Source organism: Panthera uncia (genome assembly GCF_023721935.1).
Source record: "Panthera uncia isolate 11264 chromosome A1 unlocalized genomic scaffold, Puncia_PCG_1.0 HiC_scaffold_16, whole genome shotgun sequence".
NCBI classification, from domain to species: Eukaryota; Metazoa; Chordata; class Mammalia; order Carnivora; family Felidae; genus Panthera; species Panthera uncia.
In genome coordinates, this window is record NW_026057576.1 from 61,533,671 (window position 1) to 61,556,353 (window position 22,683).

At 34.1% G+C, this 22,683-nt stretch overlaps 1 protein-coding gene and 1 non-coding gene across 2 annotated transcripts in view; one reads left to right on the top strand and one right to left on the bottom strand.

The window, feature by feature from the left end:
* GPC5 (glypican 5) overlaps nucleotides 1-22,683 on the top strand; it is a 682,725-nt gene that overhangs the window by 590,418 nt on the left and 69,624 nt on the right. The gene's annotated exons all lie outside the window — the stretch shown is intronic.
* Nucleotides 45-153, bottom strand: LOC125934258 (U6 spliceosomal RNA). The gene has a single exon (XR_007461293.1). It is a non-coding gene; the product is annotated as a U6 spliceosomal RNA (small nuclear RNA).

Here is a 22,683-nt window from a genome sequence, read left to right on the forward strand (position 1 = left end):
TCTTCTCTTCTCTTCTCTTCTCTTCTCTTCTCTTCTCTTCTCTTCTCAATATGGAATGCCTCCTGAATTTGTGTGTCATTCTTGCACTGGGGCCATGCTGATCTTCTTTCCTTGTATCTTTTCAAATTTAGTGTAGTGCTTTGGAAGTGAGCACACACATTTTTTTCTTTCAATGGTAAATTAATTCTATAGATCTACAAAGAAATGCTTGTTTTTCTCCTCAATCCTTCCCCAGGTTCTCTTGTGCATACCAGTTAAGTTATTTAGGAGAATAGAGGGAGTATGCATGCACACACATCCCGCCTCACCGTGATAAACTAGAAATTGCCAACTATCACATGGAGAGAGAACCCTGAACTCACAAATTAAAAATTTCTTCCATCTCTTTGGGCATGTGGGTGGCTCAGTCAGTTAAGCGTCTGACTATTGATTTTGGCTCATGTCATGATCTCAGTTTGTGGGATGGAACCCCGCATCGGGCTCTGCACTGAACAGTACAGAGCCTGATTGAGATTCTTTTTCTCCCTTTCTCTCTGCCCCTCCCTAGTTTGCACTGTCTTGATCTCTAAATAAATAAATAAATAAATAAATAAATGTTAAAAAAATCTTCCATATCTTAGTGTACAGGTTAGAATAAAATATTATTTTATTTATATTTATTTATATATAGATTAATTTATACATAAGTGTATTTATACATAGGTTATATTTAACTTATCATTGAATGTCTCTGTGTGTTTCTAAAATATTAAAGTTGATTGAATAACATGCCCCAGAAGAGAATTATATATTTTTGACACATGTTTTTCAAATCATATTTTACATGCTTTCAACCACCTTTATTACTTAAAAACCGTGGTTTCTAAATCCTAGATGACTCCATTGGATAACATCAATGTAGTTAACTAATTTACCATACAAATTAGTTTTAAAATTTCTCTAATGATTCATTGGTTGTGAGCTGTCATTTTAGGGAAATAATTATAACTTACATTTTTAAATTTTGATAATTTACTAGCTTTTGATTGCCACTGTAACAAATTACTGCAGATGTAGTGGTTTAATGTACCATTACAGTTCCAGAGACCAGAAATCTGCACTAGGTCTTCTGAGGCTAACATTAAAGGTTATGTTCCTTATGCAGTCTCTAAGGAAGATTCTGTTCCAGATTTTTCCAGCTTCTAGAGACTGCCTGTATTCTATCATCACAACTCCTCTGACTCTACTTTTTTTCCCCACACTTATAAAGACCCATGGGATTACAATGAGCTCACCAGATAATCCAGATTAATCTTCTCATTTCAAAATTCTTTTCTTTTAAGTTTATTATTTATTTTGAGAGAGAGAGAAAGAGGGAGCATGAGGAGGGGAGGGACAGAGAGGGGGGGGGAAGAGAGAGAGAGAATCTCAATGAGGGGCTTCATCTCATGAACCCTGAGATCATGACCTGAGCCGAAATCAAGAGTTGGATGTCCAACTGACTGAGCCACCCAGATTCCCCTCATTTCAGAATTTTTAATGTAATCACGTCTGCACACTCCCTTTTATCACATAAGGTAACATACTCACCAGTTTTGAGGATTGGAGTATGGAAATCTGTAGAGAGACGGAAGCTTTATTCTCTTTACCACAGTAGTGTTCTCTTTTTTATTTTTATCATTTGAGGCACAAAACTTTATCTGTAATTTTAGAAAGAAATATCCTGCACCAAATATAATAAGGATTAATTTTCCTCCAATATATTTTTATGTAACTCTATAACAATATTTTTAATTAAAAAAAGCTCATGATTCCATGCCATGCAAATTAAATTTGAATGATGCATGAATTTTGAGTTGCTAATTTTAATTTGCTTGTTTCTTTATTCTATTACCATAGTTTATGTAGTTTTTAAGACATAAAATGTAGCAATTTAGCTACTTTACTTTTCTAAAATGATGACAATGTTCTTGAGTTCATACCCTCTCCAACTCAGACAAGGAGGTATAATACTAGGTCACATCTAATAACACAGTTCCTAATTAACCTGATTAACCTGATTAACCTCAATTACCTAATATAAATTGATGCTTTTGCCAAGTGCCCTCTTGAGATCTCTTCCCAAGATTGATTAAAATTGACCACCAATTTTTTCCCATTCTTCCTACTGAGGTGGACAGGCCATTGCCTCTTTCTTTGAACCTAAGTTGGCTCTGTGACTGGCTTTTTCAAATTGAATGGAATAGAAGTGATGCCAAGGGATTTTATGTCTAGGCATCAAGAGATTCATGGTTTCCATTACCCCCTTGGACCACTCCCTCCACGTGACAATTGAATCTTGGTTAAGGTCCTTTGGGATGGCCAGAAGACATTGACCACATTGCTTTCAGCAGTTAGCATAGGATCTTTAATTTTTTATCTATAAACTTTATCATTTAGAGCTGTTTTAGGTTCACAGAAAAATTGAACAGGACGTGCAGAAAGTTTTCATACACCCTCTGTCCCCCAACATGCACAACCTCCGCTACACTCAACATGTAACACCAGATATCACAGTTGTTACAATTGATGAATCTACACAGAAATGTCATTATCACCAAAATGCCGTAGGGTTACTTGAGCTTGAGTTTTTAGGTTTTTATTCTCTCTTCACTGCAGGGATGGAAACAAATGTTGAGGTCTTCTGTTATCCCTATTAGAAAACCCTTGACTCTGATAACATTGCAATTTCTTGTGCTGTATCATGTTTTTCTAATTACCTTGCCTCTCTTCTTTTTTGTTCATCATGAACCTTTTTTTTTATTCCCTTCTCCTAAAATCTAGTATTTTATGTAAGAACACTTGACCTTTGTTTTATGTGTTTTTTACTGAACTGCATTCTACTCCTTAGTATTCAGATTTAAGGAGCAACCATGCAAGGATTACTTATTATTTGGCTATAACTTCTAAGAATATGTTCATAGTTATATCAACTTAAAATGCCTCAGATGAGAAGACCAAAAAATAGTCTCAATAAGGAGGTACATCTGGAGGGTACATAAGAAGATTCACAGTCATTGCAGAAAGATCATCAATGCTATTACCACTCTGGATAAAAAGAAGAACATAGATATCAGTACAAATCAAGCTGCCCAAAGGCGACAGATGTTTATAAGCTAAAGACATATGTATAGACATCTCTCTCTGAATGCATATGCTCTAATATTATTTTATATAAAAGGATATATGCTACATATGTTTTTGCTTCTAACTTTCTTTATTCACACAATAGTATAGCGTTGAGATTTTTCCACGTTAGTGTTTAATATCTTTTATAATGACTGTGTAGTTTTCATTTATAAAGGTGTACCATCATTTACATAGCCATGATGGATTGTTAAGGTATTTTCGTATTTTCATCATTATAAGTATATTTAGATGAGCATCTTTTTAACTATAAATTTGTTTACTACTGAAGCATATGTGAAATATATTATCTTAGCTGTTAGACTCACTTTTGCTAGAGATATAAAGATTTATTTAAGTAAAGTTGATATAAGTTGCCCACTTTACAGATAGGATTTCTTTGTATTCACCTTGGATTTCATTATTTTTTTGGATTTCATTATTTTTATATTATAAATATATTTGATATAGGTCTAGAGTGAATAGACAGATCAATAGATTGTAGGTCAATAGACTGACTGATAGAAGAAAATAATTTTCATATGATTTTCCAGGTCTAATTCATATTCCTCAAGTCTATCATATACCGCCCCCTTATAAGAATCAAAGATGCCTGCAATGGTAAAACAAGAAAGAACTGATAGATTTTATGTAAATGTAAATACATGAATTATGGATTCAAAGGTAGTTATTGTAGTAATAGTAGATGCTCTTTGTGCTGAATCCAATTTATTCTATCTTTAAAATTTGAAGTAACTATTAAAATAATTTTAGTTATCCTAAAATTATTTCATTTCTTTATTCTCACATGGAGTATAGAGAATGATAGTTTTCTTTAACCTGATTCTCCATTGCTTTACTTTTTGCCACTTAAGAGAAAACTCAGAGAAAAAACTAACACGATATTTTTCTAAAACCTCTTTAACCATAACTTAATTTGGGTTCTCATCAATAAAAGAAAGGATACAGAATTCTCAAAGCTCTTTTTGTTACTTTATAATACAGAAAAAGAAATGCATACATGCAAATAACTTTCTCATATGGCTATGAAGGAGCCATCTAGAATGGCAGCTTTTTATAATTTTGTTGTGACAGAAGTCACTGAACTTTGGATTAAAAAAAAAGCATAATTACAAACAATGCTTGTCAAGTTGCCATTGTCAATTTTAAAACAAAGAGTTACAATTTGAGAATGGAAATTATTAAAGAAATAAGAAAAGTCATTACCTCCATATACCTTAAATTGTCACCAACCCTACTTAATTATTTGGCAGCTTTTAAAAGTATTTAGGAAGTCAATCATGTGTAACCTATTGATTGCAGCTATTCATAAGCAGTAGAAGCAAACTGCAAACTCTAGGTTAGTTGTATTTGAATCGTAAGGCATTGACCAGACCTACTGCAAAGAATACAAGGCATATCAGTTTCTCCCCAGGACATACGCCAGGGCTTGAAATAGGATGGGTTTGTATAGGTCTCTCTCGGTAACAGGGCTACTCTTCAGATAACGCAGAGCACTTTAGTCAATAGGAAAGGCAGAACCTATTGCTTTGGAGACGTGATTTCTCTTGGAAATGGCTGATAAATCACAATTACATAAACTGAGGGAAGACATAACAGGTCTATCAGCTGCATAATAATTATCATGGCAGAAGAACCTATTGCATTCTCCAGGTTAGAACTAACAAGTTTTTCAGAGTGTGCAATAAATCAGTTTTGAAAATGCCAAGTCACGTCAGGTGTACTAAGCTATTAAGTAGTATTGGTTTACAACAAAACCAGAAATTGAGTATAGAATTTGCTTTAGACACTTCATTTGCAAAGTATATAAGAAATGCTAACAGGTATGGCATATTTGCATATGCAACAATTTCATAAGCTCACTGGAAAAAAATTCAAAGTGCAATGCAAAGTGGTATGATTTCCATTTTAAGGAAATAAAATCAGTTCATGAAATTAGTTTTAAAAGTTAATAATCACTCCTGTAATGGATCATAGTTTTAATGTAATATAGAAATTATATTCTTCTATATAATTAGATAAAAACATTCAATTTAAGCAAAGCCATTCAATTTACTGTGCTATAAACTAACTCCGCGACCAAAGAAGATTCCCATCTTCTTGAGGAATGGGACATTTTTGTTGTGTCAGTGAGAATTTCATTTTTTTCTGGTCTCAGTTTTCTACAGCTATCCCTCAGGATCCATTACTAAAAGTGAAAACTGAGCCAGCAGGTAAGACTATGGACATTCACCCACTTTTACTTCTTTTAATTTATTTATGTGATACGTTGCATTCTGTTTCATTAAGGAGAAAACTTCTTTCTAAACAAACAAGCAAACAAACAATACTGTAGACTACAAGGTCTTTTTTTATTCCTAGCCTCTATTCCATGTTGCTAAGAACAGCAAGAATTTATTTATCATTATTTCTTAACATGTTTTCAAGTTTTAATATCGTGAAACCATGCTTCTGTCTTCATGTTTTAGTTTTTTTCACTTTATATGCTTTCTTACCTCTTAAAGATCAAGTAATGACATCAAAGAAACAAGGATAAGATGATTAGGAAAGGAACAGTTATGTATATATATTTTTTTTATTTATTGATTGGGGTTTATATACTCTGACCATTCTATAGGGCATTTTTTTTTTAGCTAATTATAACTGTTGTCTAGATAACTGATGATAAAATTGTAGATTTTTACTTGTAAGTAATGTACTTATATATCTTTTAGGACCTGTTTAGGGTACTAGATTATTAAACAATGTTGCAGCCCATTTGCATTAGTTTAGTCCATACCCAGTTTTTGGTTACTTATACATAACTGTAAAAATTTTCAAACATTTATAAAAGTAAATCAGAGTGTATCTTTTATGCAAAGTCTGACTATAAAGGGATGTTGACATGTTTTAGTGGAGTAACAACCAAATATGCCTAATCCCACAAAATAATTACTACACAAAAGATCAATTTTATTTCAATGAAATTGTTAGTATTTAAGACATCTTCCTTGAATTTGACATGTGTGTTTGCACATTATTTGAATATCCATATTGGTGGCAAATTTGTGGATGAGTTTGATTTTGTAAAATAGTAAACTCTAGTCCAGAGAACAATGTGGATTATTAAAATGCCTATTAACCTACTTGTGAAGGAGTAACTCTCCCATTCCATAATGGTTTGTCATCTGATTCTCAAAGCATGTTCCAAGGGGAATGAAAACATTTATTTTGTTCTTTGTTGTGAAGTACAGTAAAATGCACAGATCTTAGACATGCAATTTGATGCTTTACAACAAATGCTAAATCTGTGTACTCCACATCCTTCATCATTCATTCAGCAAACATTTATTGAATACCAAGTGTGAACCCCTAGTTGCTAGAGATACAGTTATGAATCAGATCAAATTATTACCCAGACGAATGGGTTTGCCATTAAGTGATATAGAGCCTCTTTAATATAAATATTTACAGGAAGGAGAAATAGCCAGAGAGTGAATCACTTCTACTTGGGGAAGCAGATTTGGAAAGACTGCCTATCAGATTGATATTTTTGCCCTGCCTCCCTGTTACCACTTTATGAACTGGCATGGAAAATGAGGTTTACTTAAAAAGAAGACACCAAATTTGCATGGTAATTCAGGTCCCAGCAACCTGGGACCAAAGGCTCTTTGTTGAAATATATTTTCTCAGTTGGTTCATGGGTAAATGTCATGGAACTTGTTCAATATCATCAGAATCACTATAATCCCCCAAACAGTTGGGTTTACATCATTGTTTTTTTTTAATGTTTATTTTATTTTTGAGAGAGAGAGCTCACACACACAGGAGTGGTGGGGGGAAGGCCAGAAAGAGAGGGGACAGAAGATCTGAAACAAGCTCTGTGCTGACAGTAGAGAGCCTGATGGGGGCTCAAATCTCCAGCTGTGAGATCGTGACTGAGCTGAAGTCAGAGGCTTAACCAGCCGAGCCACACAGGAGCCCCTATATCAGTGTTAATAATAACCTTCTCATAAATTTTATTCCATAGTAACTTAAATTTCCATATTGACGTTTTCTTTTCCTTTTTATTTCAAATGTCAAAGTTTGCTAGGTCTCATTAAGGAAATTGATAAAATGGTTGTCCAAATCAAATAAACTTGAAACTTGCCTAATGAAAGGGCTGCGGTAAGGATACAATTTAGAGTGAAACCTTCTAAGAAAAGATTTCCTTATTATTGATGAATGAAGGGTGTCTTATTATTCCTAACATGTTTAGATCTGAGAGTAACATTGTTGAGAAATAAATCCAGAGTTTTGAAAATTAACTCTGCAGCAAATTTAAAATAAATAAGTTAGAAGAGCTTGGAGCTGAAATTTAAAGGTGGGTTCAAAACAAAAAACACGAGTGTGATGGGTATTGAGGAGGCCACCTTTTGGGAAGAGTACTGGGCGTTGTATGGAAACCAGTTTGACAATAAATTTCATATTTATGGAAACCAAAAACAAAACAAAACAAAAAAACATGATTTTCTTTTGAGCTATTAGAATGAGCAATTAAAAGAGTTTTTCTTGACTAGAAAGCTAAAAATGTTAATGATATAACATTAAGGTGTTTCAGATAACGAAAATGTTAGCACAGTGAGTTTAATACATAAGAATTCATGTAAATAAGTTATTAATGAGAGTGATGCTCCTAGGAATTCTATGCATTAACAAATTGATCTAAATAAATGGTATCTACAGCTTATTATTTACCTGAAACTTATTAAAATTTTAATCATTTGAGAGTGATACTTTTGTTCAAAATTGATTTTTTAGGTACATAATTAAATGGCCAAATTTTACTGAAAGCTGCCATTTTTAAATCAGGAAAATCATGCTTTAACTCTGCTCTAAATTTAGCAAAGATTCTTTATCAGAATTTGATGGCTCAAACTTCAAATTACAGGGACACAGACATAGAGGTTTTACAAAAATACTTCAGCAGAACTGGAACAAAACAGCTCTATTTTACAACCATAAATGTTCACTGATGCCATTTTGCCACTTGTAATATGTTAAGCTATTAATAGAAAAGTCGTGGAATAGCCGGAGGTCATTTCTCACTCTAAATCGTGTGTTTCAACCATGACTGCACATTGGAACCACCTGGGAGTTTTAAAAATTACCGATGTCAGGGTTCCACCCTTGAAATTTTTTATGAAATTGGTCTGAGACGCAGCTGGACATCAGGACTGCCAGCCACGGTTGAGAAACATTGCTCTAGAGAAACTTGAAATGTGAGAAGCTTGGAGATTTTAAAGGAGACCTCAGAGACAACTATGCCACAGAAATTATGGCAAAATAAGTGTTGTACATTGCTGGAAGATAGAACACAGTGTCAGCTAGGGAAGTTACCCAGAGAGGGGTTTCTTCAAATATGTTACAATGTTTATCATGGATTTAAACCGTTCTGTTCAGAGAACATCTGAGAACAAAGAAATTCTCAATAAAACAAATTATGTTAATATTTTTGGTTCATAAAATTTTGATAATACGGGGAATGTAGAGCCTCTCCAATCAGTGATGTTGTTAAATATCAAAATAACACTTTTTGAGAACACCTGAAATGTCAGTTAAATTATAACAAGGTATTTCTGTTATGCGGTGGGATCATTGCTTTACTTTTGCTCTATTTTTCTGTTAATGTTTTAACCAAATAGTTATGAGTTCATATTCTTTTATAACCAATCTATAATTTCCACAAAATAAATGGGACCACAAAAAGTTTACCCCAGTTTCTGTGGAGTCCATAAATAATTGCTTTCAGGGGATGTTTAAATGAAATTATTTCCCTGACTGCAGGGATTGGGGATTGGTAAAGATTTGTCCTTTGTGAGTAATAAGAAGAGTGTACTTGGATATAAAAATAGTAAAGAAATAATTAGCTCTTTTTTTTAAAAAAAAAAAAAAAAAGCTAAATTCCATGTTTAACAAAGTTAATGAGTCCCTAAATTCCTAAAGCTGAATATTGGTGTGTAAAAGAGCACTCCAAACCAATAGAGAATAACCCTAATATTCATGGATATTTAGCTACAACCTAATTTCTTCATATCATTCAGTATCTCCTAGGTTTAAATCAAACAGATATGTTACTTACTAAAAGGCCCAAAATAAGTTTTACTTTTCTGACAATGTCCTTTATTAATGGGTTATTTAAATTTTTTTTAAATCTTTATTTATTTTTGAGAGAGAGAGAGAGACAGAGCATGAGCAGAGGAGGAGCAGAGAGAGGGAGACACAGAATCTGAAGCAGGCTCCAGGCTCTGAGCTGTCAGTACAGAGCCTGACGTGGGGCTCGAACTCTCGGACTGCAGGGTCAGACCTGAGCTGAAGTCGGACACTTAACTGACTGAGCCACCCAGGTGCCCCATTAATGGGTTATTTTTGAGAAGTCATTTATCAGGAACAAATTAAACTTACATTTTCAAAATTGTACGTTGGGTCCGTTGACCAGATCTTTAATCTCTTTTATGTTTCCAGCTAAGTTTGGTTACTGAGACACATGTGTTTAGAAATACTTGTTTGGAGCACACATGTTATTAATTGCTTTTTGAAGGGACTAGTGTAAGCTAGTTACTTTTTAAGGTGCTTGGCATTTTGCATATTCACACTATCATTTATAGTGAATATTTTGCAAGACTGTAGCTATATAATCATTTTGTATAACAGTAACTGAATATGAAAGAGTTGAAAAGACAAGATTGTAAGTATGGGTTGAAGAGTCTGAACTTTAAGTAACTAGCAGATAATGTAAAAAAAAAAACCCCAGTCTTCGTGGAAGATTAATTTTTCTTTTGGGGGATAATTTTTGTAGAACAGATATGAATTGAAAAAGGGAGGCAGAAGCTTAAGGGAAAAGATGGCTAGGTAAACTTGTAAAGTTTTGGACCTTGAAAGGACAGAATATTTTCAAGGACTTGAAAATAGGAAACATTACTCTGTGATGTTAGAGGATAAGGGCGGCCATATGCTAATCTAACCATATACTATGCTAATTGCTGTATCTCCAATCAGCTCCTTTAAAGTGGTTTGATACAAATCACCTTGAATGTTTACTAAATGAATGTTAGATGGTGGATTGGGGTGCAGGTATGGCTGAATGTTGGAGTAGTGAAAATGGGGAAAATAGAAAGGATGTTGAAGATTAACTCCGATTTTGTTACATTAGGTTTCTTATTTATATTTATTTATTTATTTAATTTAATTTAATTTAATTTAATTTAATTTAATTTAATTTTATTTTAAAGAGAGAGAAGGGACATGAGCAGAAGGAAAGGGACAGAGGGAGAGAGAATGAGTCTTAATCAGGCTTTATGCTTAGGGCAGAGCCCGGCCTGGGGCACGATCCTACGCTCCTGAGATCATGACCTGAGCCAAAATCAAGAGTTGGACGTTCAGCCAACTGAGCCACCTAGGCAACCCAGTATTAGGTTTTGATAGAACAAACCTGGAAAGACAAAACCAAAGAAACAAAGAAAAAATGGAGCCCAGAGGAGCCAAAACTCCCTACAAAGTGTTACTCAGGCATCCGTTGGCTTCCTTGCACCATGCACAAGCAGCTTGTCCAGAGTAGAGTTTTCCAGAGTTAATGGGGCCAGCTCTTCATTTTCCATTTCCCTAGTTCAGTCCTAAGGCCTCAGAGGAGAATTAGGTACTCTTAGGAGAGAGGGTGGGCCAACTCTATGTCATTTTTAGTTTCATCTTTCAAATTACTCTTATTCACAGATGTTGAGTAATCAGGCTGGGAAAATAAAATAAAAGCAAGCAGACTTGGTTTGAGGGGCATGTGATTGGCTTCAGGATAGTGCTTCTTTAGCAGCAAGTGAATCCTGGTGGACAATGCACGAGCTTCCTCCTAATCCAAAATAAACAGCATTTGTTTCACTAGAAAATTGCAAATGCAGGGGCGCCTGGGTGGTTCAGTTGGTTAAGCGTCCAACTTCAGCTCGGGTCATGATCTCATCGTTTGTGAGTTCAAGCCCCATGTTGGGCTCTGTGCTGACAGCTCAGAGCCTGGAGCCTGCTTCAGATTCTGTGTCTCCTCTTCTGTCTGCCCGGCTCATGCTCTGTCTCTCTCTGTCTCTCATAATAAATAAATGTTAAAAAATTAAAAAAAAAAAAAGAAAATTGCAGATACATCAAAGGGTAACTTGACATCAAATATACAGATTAGTATAAAAATATTCCCCCCCCCTTTTATTTTATACATGCATGTGTAATTCCTGCCTCATTGGAAGAGGGCTGAATAAAAGCTTTATGTAATATGTTTTGTGTCACATCTGTATAAGGTTTTTGTTGTTGTTGTTGTTGTTGTTTGGGTAAGAGGAGTAGAAAGAGGAGAACGTTAATTCCAGATGGCTTTAAGCAAATGTTAGAAAGGTGAATATGCCTAGACTTCCAAATATCTGTTGGCTACTTGACATTTACAAACACTGTACTAGAGAAGCTTTCTACCTTCACAGTATTAGGGTTCTGGCAGCAAGCAAAGGATGTGTGGAATGAAATTTGCTGCTCAAATATAGTAAAGGAAGAGAAGACTATTTTTTTAATATGAAATTTATTGTCAAATTGGTTTACATACAACACTCAGTGCTCATCCCAACAGGTGCCCTCCTCAATGACCATCACCCACCCCCACTCCCTCCCACCCCAATCAACCCTCAGTTTATTCTCAGTTTTTAAGTCTCTTGTGGTTTCCCTCTCTCCCTCTCTTCTTTTTCCTCCCCCTCCCCCATGGTCTTCTGTTAAGTTTCTCAGGATCCACGTAAGAGTGAAAACATATGGTATCTGTCTTAAGACTATTTGTAACCACCATTGAGGAAAATCACGAGTACCAAATCTTTCTGTTGTTTTAAATGACCAACAAAAGCACTGCACAAAGTTATAGTCTGTTATTTAATGCTTATTTATTTCTGAGAGAGACAGAGAGAGAGAGAGACAGAGTACAAGCAGGGGAGGAACAGAGAGAGAGGGAGACACAGAATCTGAAGCAGGCTCCAGGCTCTGAGCTGTGGGCATGGAGCCCGATGTGGGGCTCAAACTCACAAACTGTGAAATCATGACCTGATCAGACTCTTAACTGACTGAGCCACTCAGGTGCCACTATAGTCTGTTATTTAAAATATTTGGAACTCTTAGCTCCATTTCTAACATCAGACTTTAAGGTCTACACAGTGTTTGAGTGGCAGATTATCTATTTAAATGAGGAAGCACTATGGTTTAAATTCCTGAGTGTGCCCTATTGAAACTGAGAACAGAAGGCCATGCTAATAAGAAAGGTAGTATTTATAAGGATTGCTTAAGGATGCAAGCTGGGGACCTACTAGCTGTAATTCTTTAATTCTAGTATATGTGCACCATCCAGTTGCAGGAAAACAAAATGTGTGTTTCCAAGCTGTAGGTTTTAGCAACAGAAGAAATCCAATATAACAAATATTAAATTCCCAAATAGTATGCAAACTCATGTCAATCATTACTTTAATCTAACATGGCAGCTGGAGGAAAGAACTCTGAGCAGCATGTGTAGTTGATTGTGATGAATGTTTATGTGTACACAGATGTCATTTCAGAAATTTGGAAATATGGAAATAACTCTAGGGTTTCTAGTTACTATGTTTATTAAGTTCTATAAGTTGTCTAAATTCAAAAATAAAAATAGTTTGCAAAATATAATGCATGCTATATTTGACATCTATCTCTCTGTTTCTATTTACCTATGTATTTCTCCCCCACCCACACATGCAAGTACTCTTACTTATGTGTATGTGTGTGTATATATATATATATATATATATATATATATATGTATATGTGTGTGTGTATATATGTGTATATACATGTAGCTGTATATATATATACACACATGTGTACATATATGTATATATATATATATGTATACATATATATTCTCAGTTTTTTGGTATGTGAATTACAGTTCAGTAAAAACTATGATAAATGCAAAACAACAGGTTTATTCCAATAATACAAGATCTCAGTACATATATATATACACACACATATATATGTATATATACATATATATACATATATGTACACATGTATGTGTATATATATGTGTATATACATGTAGCTGTATATATATACATATACATATACATATACATATACATATACATATACATATACATGTACACATACATATATAAGGGTATATACCAAAATAGTATACATGGTTATTGTCCTTTTAAAGCTTATTTATTAAGTTTGTGAGAGACACAGAGAGAGAGAGAGAGAAGCAGAGAGAGAATCCGAAGCAGACTCTGTGCTGTCAGTACAGAGCCTGACACAGGGCTTGATCTCACAAACCATGAGATCACAACATGAGCCAAAATCAAGAGTTGGATGCTTAACTGACTGAGCCACTCAGGTGCCCCTATGAATGGTTATTGTTAATATTAATATGTAGATTACCTTCATTTTCTACTTTTTACATGTCTGCATTAATTGCAAATTTAAAAATAAGCCTGTGTTACTTTTTAAAAAATGAGAGATAAAAAATTTCTCAATTTTGGTAAATAAAAAAAGAATACTTAGGTCAAAACATTCTTAGGAGTCCCTAATTTATATCTAAAAAGGGTTTTCAATAAAGAGATATTCCTAATACCATTAAGAATATCCACAATCATATGCAACTTGAATATTTTTTGCTGTTGTTATTGGAGAGATATATTTAACATTATTTAAATGACTTGAAAATATGTTCAGATTTTCCAGAACATATAAAAAAGGAAAACTTTCGAATTTATTTCATGAAATTAACAAAACTTTGATCATAAATGGTATATTTTTATTATTTTCTAATTGGTTATTGCTAGTTTAGGGAAATAAATTTCCTTAAATTTTTATATGCAGATATTGTATCCAGTTATATTTACTTATTAATTCTAACATTTAAAATTTTCTGCATATCCAATGCAGTTTGCAAATAATTTTGACCAGTGTATTTCTTTTTTGCCAATACTTAGGGACTTTTTAAAATTTTCTTTTATTGAACTGGCTGGGGAATCTTGTCTTGTTTCTGATCTCAGAAGGAAAGCTTTCAATATCCCCTTCTTAATTATGATATTTGCATAGGTTTTTATGTCTCTCTCTAATCAGGTTAAAGAAATTTGTTGTATTCCTCATTTATACATTTAAAAAATCCAATTTTGTGCATCCTCTGAGATTAGATTTTCTCTTTCAAACAGTTAATGTTGAAAATTACACTGATTTATTTTGTGATATTAAAACAATCTTGTATTATTGGAATAAACCTGTTGTTTTGCATTTATCACAGTTTTTACTGAACTGTAATTCACATACCAAAGTTTACCCGTTAAGAATGTACAATTCAGTGAATAGTGTATTCATAAGTTATGCAATGATTGCCACAAATTCCAGAAGAGTTTTATCACTGAAAGACACCAAATTCTTATTTGAAAGATCTCTTATTTGAAAGATCATATTAACTCCCCTCCCCAGCCCCTGGAAATGACTGATTTACCTTCTTCTGTCTCTGTAGATTGCTGTTTCTGGACATCCCATAAAAGTAGAATCATACAATACCTTCTGTGTCAGGTTTTAGTCACTTCACAACGTTTTCAAGGTCCATTTATGTTGCAGATGTATTTCATGCCTTATTATGGTTGATAAAAAGTGGAGATGCCACTTGTTTATCCATTCATCAATTGATGGGCATTTGGGCTGTTTCTGCTTTTTGGCTATTATGGATAAAGGTGCTATAAACATTTATGTACACGATTTGGGTAGACATATGTTTTCAATTCTCTTAGATATATACATAGGAGTAAAATTTCTGGGGCATTTGGTAACACCATGTTTAACTTTGGTGGGGAAATGCAAAACTGCTTTCCAAAGTGGCTGTACCATTTTACATTCCCACTAGAAAAGGATGAGGGATTGTCTCTACCTCCTCACCCTCACTTTTTATTTTCTATCTTTTGACCTTAACCTTCCTAGTGAGTATAAAATGGTATCCCATTGTAATTTTGATTTGCATTTCCCTCATGACTATTAATGTTGAGCATCTTTTTATGTGCTTTTTGTGTTTTTGTATATCATCTTTGGAGAACTATCCAAACCATTTTCCCATTTTTAATTGTTGAGCTGTAAGGGTTCTATATATATTCTGAATACAAGTCCCTTATGAGATGTATGATTTGTAAACATTTTCAACCATTCTGTGTGCAGTCTTTTCACTTTCTTGATGATCTATTTTACACACAAAACATTGAATGTTGATTAACTACGATGTATTACTTTCTTTTGATGCTTATAATCTGGTGTCACCTATAAGAAGCCCTGTTCTAATCCAAGGTCATGAAGATTTGTATTTATCTTTTCTTATAAGAGTTTTATACTTTTAGCTCTTACACTTAGGTTTTTGATCCACTTTGGGTTACCGCTTGTATATGATGTAAGGTCAGAATCTAATTTCACCATTTTGCATGTATGTATACAATTTTCTCGGCACTATTTGTTGAAAAGACTATTATTTCCCTGTTGAATTACCTTGCCACCGCTGTCAAGAATCAGTTGACTATAAATATCTTTAAGCCAGTCCCACACTGATATAATTACTCTAGCTTTGTAGAAAGTTTGGAAGTCAGGAAGGGTGAGCCTTTCAATTTTGTTGGTCTTTTTCAAGCTTGTTTAGACTATTCTGGGACCTTGGCTATGTTAGTTTCCTTTTGCTGAAATAACAGCTTGCCATAAATTTATTATTTTACAGTGCTGCAGATAATGGCCTAACATCAAGGTGTCAGCAGCAAGGCTGTGTCTCTTCTGGAGTCTCTGGAGAAGAATCTGTTTCTTTGCTTTTTCCAGCTCCTAGAGGCCATCTGCACTCTGTAGCCTGTGGTCCCTCCCTTGCGTTTGTCCAACATTGTCCATTATCCCGTCTGTTTCTCTGATGCTACTACTCACACCTCCCTCTTTCATTAGTAAGGATTGCATTGGGCCAACCCAGATCATCCATGATAATTTGTCCAGCTGAAATTTGTTAATGTAATCATGTCTAAGTCTCTTTAATCATGTAAACTAAAATATTCCTAGGTTCTGGGACATGGACATCTTTTGGGAGCCGTGTTCTGTTATCGCACTTGCATTTCCGTATGAATATTAGGAGCAACCTGTCCATTTCTGCAAAAACAGTCAACTACAATTTTGATAAAGATTGTGGTGAATCTGAAGAACAATTTGAGGTATATTGCTGCCTTCATAACATGAAGCCCTCAGATCCATATGAACATGGCATGTTTTTCCATTTCATTTCTTTCAGTGATACTTTGTAGTTTTCATTGTACAGGTTTTATACTTTAAGTTACTCATTTCTCATTCTTGAGATGCTATTTTATATGCAATTATTTTCTTTATTTTAGTTCCTGTAATCAATCACTCATACTTACAACATATAATCCTTTTTATATGTTACTGTGTTCAATTTGATAGCATTTTATTGTGGATTTTTGTTTCTATAGTCATAATGGATAATGGTGTGTGGGTTTTCTTTCTTTTAATATCTTTGTCACAGTTTTTGCTATCAGACTTCCTAGGATGAACTGGAATGCATTCTTTCCCAGTCGATTTTTTTGGAGGAGTTTGTGAAGGACAAAGGTGATCACTTTTCTTTTAACATTTGGTAAAATTCACCAGGAAAGCCATCTGGCTTTTGGGCCATTTGGACTTTTTCTTTGCAGAAAGTATGTTGATTATTAATTCAACCTCTTTACTTATTACAGATCCATTCAGGTTTTATGTTTCTCCTTAAGTCAGTTTTGGTAGTTTGGGTCTTTGTAGGAAGTTGTTCATTTTATGTATATTACCTAATTTTTTGGCATATAATTATTCATAGTATTCTCTTATATTCCTTTTTGTGTCTGGGAGGTCAGTAGTGATGGCTCCCATTTCATTCCTTGCTTTAGTCATTTGAGTCTTGTCTCTCATATTTTTTGTCAGTATAGCTAAAGGTTTTGTTTGTTTTTGTTTTTTTTATCATAAGACCAACTTAGGCTTCACTGATTTTTCTCTTCTGTTTTCTTATTATCTAATTCATTTATTTACACTATAATCATGATCATTTCCTTTCTTTTGATTGTTTTAGATTTAGTTTTTTCTCTTTCTGTTTTTTAAAATGGAACATTGGGCTATTTCTATTATTTTTTCCTTATTCTTTTTATTTTCTATTCTTCAAAATGGGTAATCTCGATTGATTATCTTCAGGTTTTCTGATTCTTTCTTCTGTCAATTGAATTTGGCTATTGAGCCCCTCTTGTGAAATTTTAAACTTTTGTCTAGTAAAGTCAACATCTCAGCCTCCTCAGGAACAGTTCTATTGACTGTTCATTGCCATGTGTATGGACAGTGCTTTCTTCTTTCTTTGCACGTATTGTATTGTTTTATTGAAAACTGGACATGTTAGAGAATATAATGGGACAACTCAAAGTCAGATTTGCCCTTCCCTAGGGCTTTTTCCCTCATGTTGATGTTTGTTGTTTGTGTTGCTGCTTACTTAATGACTTTTTGAAACTAATTCTATTCATTTTCATTAGTGGCCACTAAAGTTTCCATTCAGTTGCATTTGTGTTTAATGATTTTATGGAGATTTTCCTAAATTTCTTGAACCAAAGAAAGTCCTGTGTTTACTGAGGAACTCTATGTGTGTGTGTGTGTGTGTGTGTGTGTGTGTGTGTGTGTGCTGAAGGATACACCTTCAGCATCCTATAGGCAGTTGATACTATGCCTTAGACTTCACTTCTTGCTTGTGCAGTGCCTCAGGTTCATGGAGGGGTCTGATGGGAGGAGGACCTTCTCAGGCCTTCATGGGCATATGTGCAACCCTGAACATGGCTACGGCTTTCAGATCAATACATATATCAATCACAAATATCACCATAAAACTCACTATTCTTACTGAGATTCCATTGTTTTTCTTGGAAAAAAAAAAAAAACAACACGTTGCAGATTGCTGTAAGAAATTAGTTCATTTCCAAAGCTCTGAAAATTAGATTTTGACAATTTTGCCATGCTCTCATTGCTTTAATGGGAGAGGAAATTTTCACAAATCTTTATTCCACCATATCTACTGATGTTATTCCCATTGATGATACTTTTGATGTACCACTGGAGTCACTTTTCTAATATTTTATCTAGGGTCTTAACATCTACATTTTTGATGAAGATTGTAGCTTTCCTTCTTGCAATGTCTTAGGTTTTACATACAGAGGTGATGTGGGCCTGAGGCCAAATTATGAATTATTTTCTCCTTTTTTGTAATTCTCTGGAAGGGTTTGTATAAAACTGGTGTTGCATCATCCTTAAATATTTGACATAATCATGGTGAAGACACATGAGCCAGAAATTTTCTTGATGAGAAGATTTTTAAGTGTGGATTTGATTTACTTAATACACATGAGACTATTCAAACTTTCTCTTTTGTTTGAGTTATATTTTATTTTGAAACACACTGCTGTTATTAATTGTTATTAATATTCCCTTAACCATTCTTGGTGTCTATGAGATCTATAATGATATATAATCTTATCCCTTTTCCATTCCTTACATTAATTATTGAAATGAATCTCTCTACTTATTTGTAGATTATAAAATGATTTGTAGAGATTATAAAATGAATCTCTCTACTTATTTGTAATTATTATTTTCCAGATACTCTCCAATTGTGTTGAGAATACCTATCAGAATATAATTACTTCAGAATATTTTTAATGTATTTTTAAAAAGATTAGATAATCCATGATGGCCAAATCTTAGAACCAACCAATATGCCTTTCAATAGGTGAATGGATGAATAAACTGTGGCACATCAAATAGAATATTATTCAGCACTGTAAAGAAATGAGCTATCAAGCCATGCAAAGACATGGAGGAACCCTGAATTCATATTGCTAAGTGAAAGAGGCCAACCTGAAAAGTCTGCATACTGTATAATTTCAACTATATGGCATTCTGGCAACAGCAAAATTATGGAAAGAGTAGAAAGATCACTGTTTGCCAAGGGTTAGGGGAGGGCGAGGGATGAATAGGCAGAGCACAGAGGATTTTCAGTGCAGTGAAAATACCCTGTATGGTATTGTAATAACGGCTACATGTCATTATACATTTGTCTAAAATTTCAGAAAGTGCAACACTAACAGTGAGCACTTATGCAAACTATGGACTTTGGGCAATTATGATGTGTCAGTGTTGATTTATCAGTTGTATCACTCTGGTGGAGGATGTGGATAATGGAGGGAGCTAGGCATGGGTATGGATGGGGGGTGGGAGAGGAGAGGTATATGAGAAATCTCTGGGCCTTCCTGTTAATTTTGTTTTAAACCAGAAATTGCCCTAAAAAATTGTTTTGGGGAAAAAGACAAAAAGACTTTAAAAAAGGTGAAACTTAATCCATTTACTGGAAAGCAAGTAAAACATCAGCATATAAAAATATTGTCACTGGTGTGTATTTTTTACATACTATTGGTAAAAACAAAAATACTATTAGGTGTTTTCTCCTTGATGCATTCAAGAAGAGAAGGATATAGATGAGTGGTCTCTCTAATGAAACAAGTAGTTTTTGTTCAGGTGTCTGAATGGACTAACTAAATTAAAATAACATTACAAGAGGTGTTTATGTGTGTGTGCTATTGTGCACACATCCTGGTAGTTTAGAAATTTAGAAGAACGTGTTTTGAATAAGTTATGCACAGTTTACTTACTATTATCTTAAGAGTGAATGAAATAGTAGGAATTCATTGTTGCAGTGCTTTCTCTATGGAATAATACTTTTTAAAATCTAAGAGTGCCTTCTAACTGCTTTATTTATAAAAAATGCTTTAATTTAGTCTGAATTAAAGTGTTCCTCCAATGAACATATTTTCCGTTTTTATAGTGTTTTTAAAAACTTTGAGCCATATCAAACACACACACACACACACACACACACACACACACACACACATCTATAAACAAGATAGAGTCCTAAAGGACAAGCGTCTATAGTTTTCATTCATTCATTCACTCATTCATTTATTCATTCAACAAATATAAGAATTTGATCCCAGGCTAATACCAAATGAATAAAACATGATCCTACTATTGAGAGCACCACAGTATATTAACTTCGTAAACTGATTTGAAATCTCCCCGGGCAAAATGCTAAACCTCTCATATATAATAATGGCTTCATTTACAATTTATAAGATGATGACTGCCAAATTATACAATCAGCCTGACTTTTATACAGAACTGCCAAATCTGTATATAAAACTGCTTTCAAAACATATCCACCCAGAATTCCCAAAGGCACTTCAAGCTCAAAATAGAACTCATTCTTTTCCCCATAAAATCCTCCCGTGCTCCTCTATTTTTATTCTTGATTAATGTGATAGCAGAGTAGAGGCCCCCAAAATGTCCACGTCCTAATGCTTGAAACCTTTGGGTATGCTGCATTTGGTGACAAAAGAGACTGTGCCGTTATAATCACTTTGAAACATCTTAAAAATAAGCACATTTCTTGGATTATTTTGATTAGCTCAATATAATCACATGAGTTCTTAAATGCAGAGAACTTTCTCCAGCTGATGTCTGAGAGATGGGGCAAACGGGAAAGTCCCAGAGATCAGTAGTATAAAACGTTGCTGGATAGTCCGCAGGGAAACCATGACAAGAACATAGGCAGTCTCTAGGAGCAAAGCTGGCCCCCAGCTGAAAGACGATAAAGAAGTGGGGAATGCAATACTACAGACACGAGGAGCTGAATCTGGCCAACAACTGAATGAGCTTCGAAGTAGATGCCTCTTCAGAACCTCTAGTAAAAAAATGCAGGAATATTGGAGTACTTGTATTATTACCTGAATACAACATACTTTTTAAACCACATAAACTTCATGCTTTTCTGATTTCATAAAAGTCATTTTCTCTACCTTGGAAACTCTCTTCAGTGTTATTTATCCTCCTGTGTCTTCATCTCAGGTGTCAGCTCACATGCTCTACTGAATGCAAAGTCTTTCTCCTTGCTCCCACATGAATACAGTATCATTTCATTGTTCCCCGCTAGTTAGTAAGTACTTGCATTACTGTAATCACCTCTTAGAGGAGTTTTTTGTTTACATGTCAGTCTCCCCATTAAACTGCTAGCATATTTTTTTTCATTTTCCAGTCCCTATCAATTATTGAACATATATCATATAGAATATGTTAAATACATGTATCACCTCACACATTAGAATGGCTATCATCAAGAAGATCAGAGATAACAAGTGTTGGCAAGGATGTGGACAAAAGGGAATCCTTGTGCATTGTTGATGGGAATGCAAATGGGTTCAGCCACTATGAAAAATGGTATGGAGGTTTCTCAAAAATTTTAAAAATAGAACTACCATATGATTCAGCAATTTCACTCCTGAGTATATTTCCAAAGGAAATGAAAACAAGATATCAAAGAGATATCTGCACTTTCATGTTCATTGCAGCACTATTTACAATAGCCGAGATATAGAATCAACCTGTGTCTATAGACAGATGAACGGATGAAGATGTGATATGTATTTACATACAATAGAATATTATTCAACCATGAGAGTGAAGGAAATTCTGCCATTTACAACAACATAGATGGACTTTGAGGGCAGTTATCCTATGTGAGATGAGTCAGAGAAAGACAAATATTTTATGATCTGTCTAATATGTGGAATCAACACCAAATTTGTAAAAACTGAATGGTGAGTGGTGGTTATCAGGGGCTGGAGGGTAGGAGAATTAGGGAGATGTTGTTTAAGGGTACAATCTTGCACCCAGTAGACAGAGAAGTCCTGGACACCTTATGCACAGTATAGTGATGATAAGCAATACTGTTGTTTTATAAACTTCAGAGTTGCTAAGAGACTAGATCTTAGTTATTCCCCCCGCCACAACAAAACCTGATAATTATGTGACATGATAGAGGTGTCAACTAACCCTACCGTGGTATCATATTGCAGTATATAAATGAGTCAAACCAACATGTACACTTGAAACTTAATGTTATATATCAATTATATCTCAAAGAAGGTGAATTAAAAAAATAAATGTATATGAACTAGCCAAGTAAGAAAAACATAATCTCATATAACTTATCCTAAAACAACTACTTTATTCTTTCAATCTATAAAATCTCTCTGCTCTAGTATTTTATACTTTCCTTGCTATTTCATGGCTTTCCTTGCCATTTAAAGATATTTTCTTACTGATATGCACAATTTTTCTGTATATTTTTTTGCTTTATCATATACCTTGCAAAGTTTTATCTGGTTTTGAGTATATCTTCTAATTTTATTGTGAATGATATTCTAGAACTTTACAATTTGTATGAAATCAACTTGATCAGTATTTTCCTCTGTGACTTCTTCTTGGATTTTAGTCTTTGAATGCCTTCTCTACCTCAAGGTCAGATAAATATCCATCTATATTTTCTTCTGGATGTTTTCTTAAGCAACAAATCCCTTGTTCTAAATGAGATTA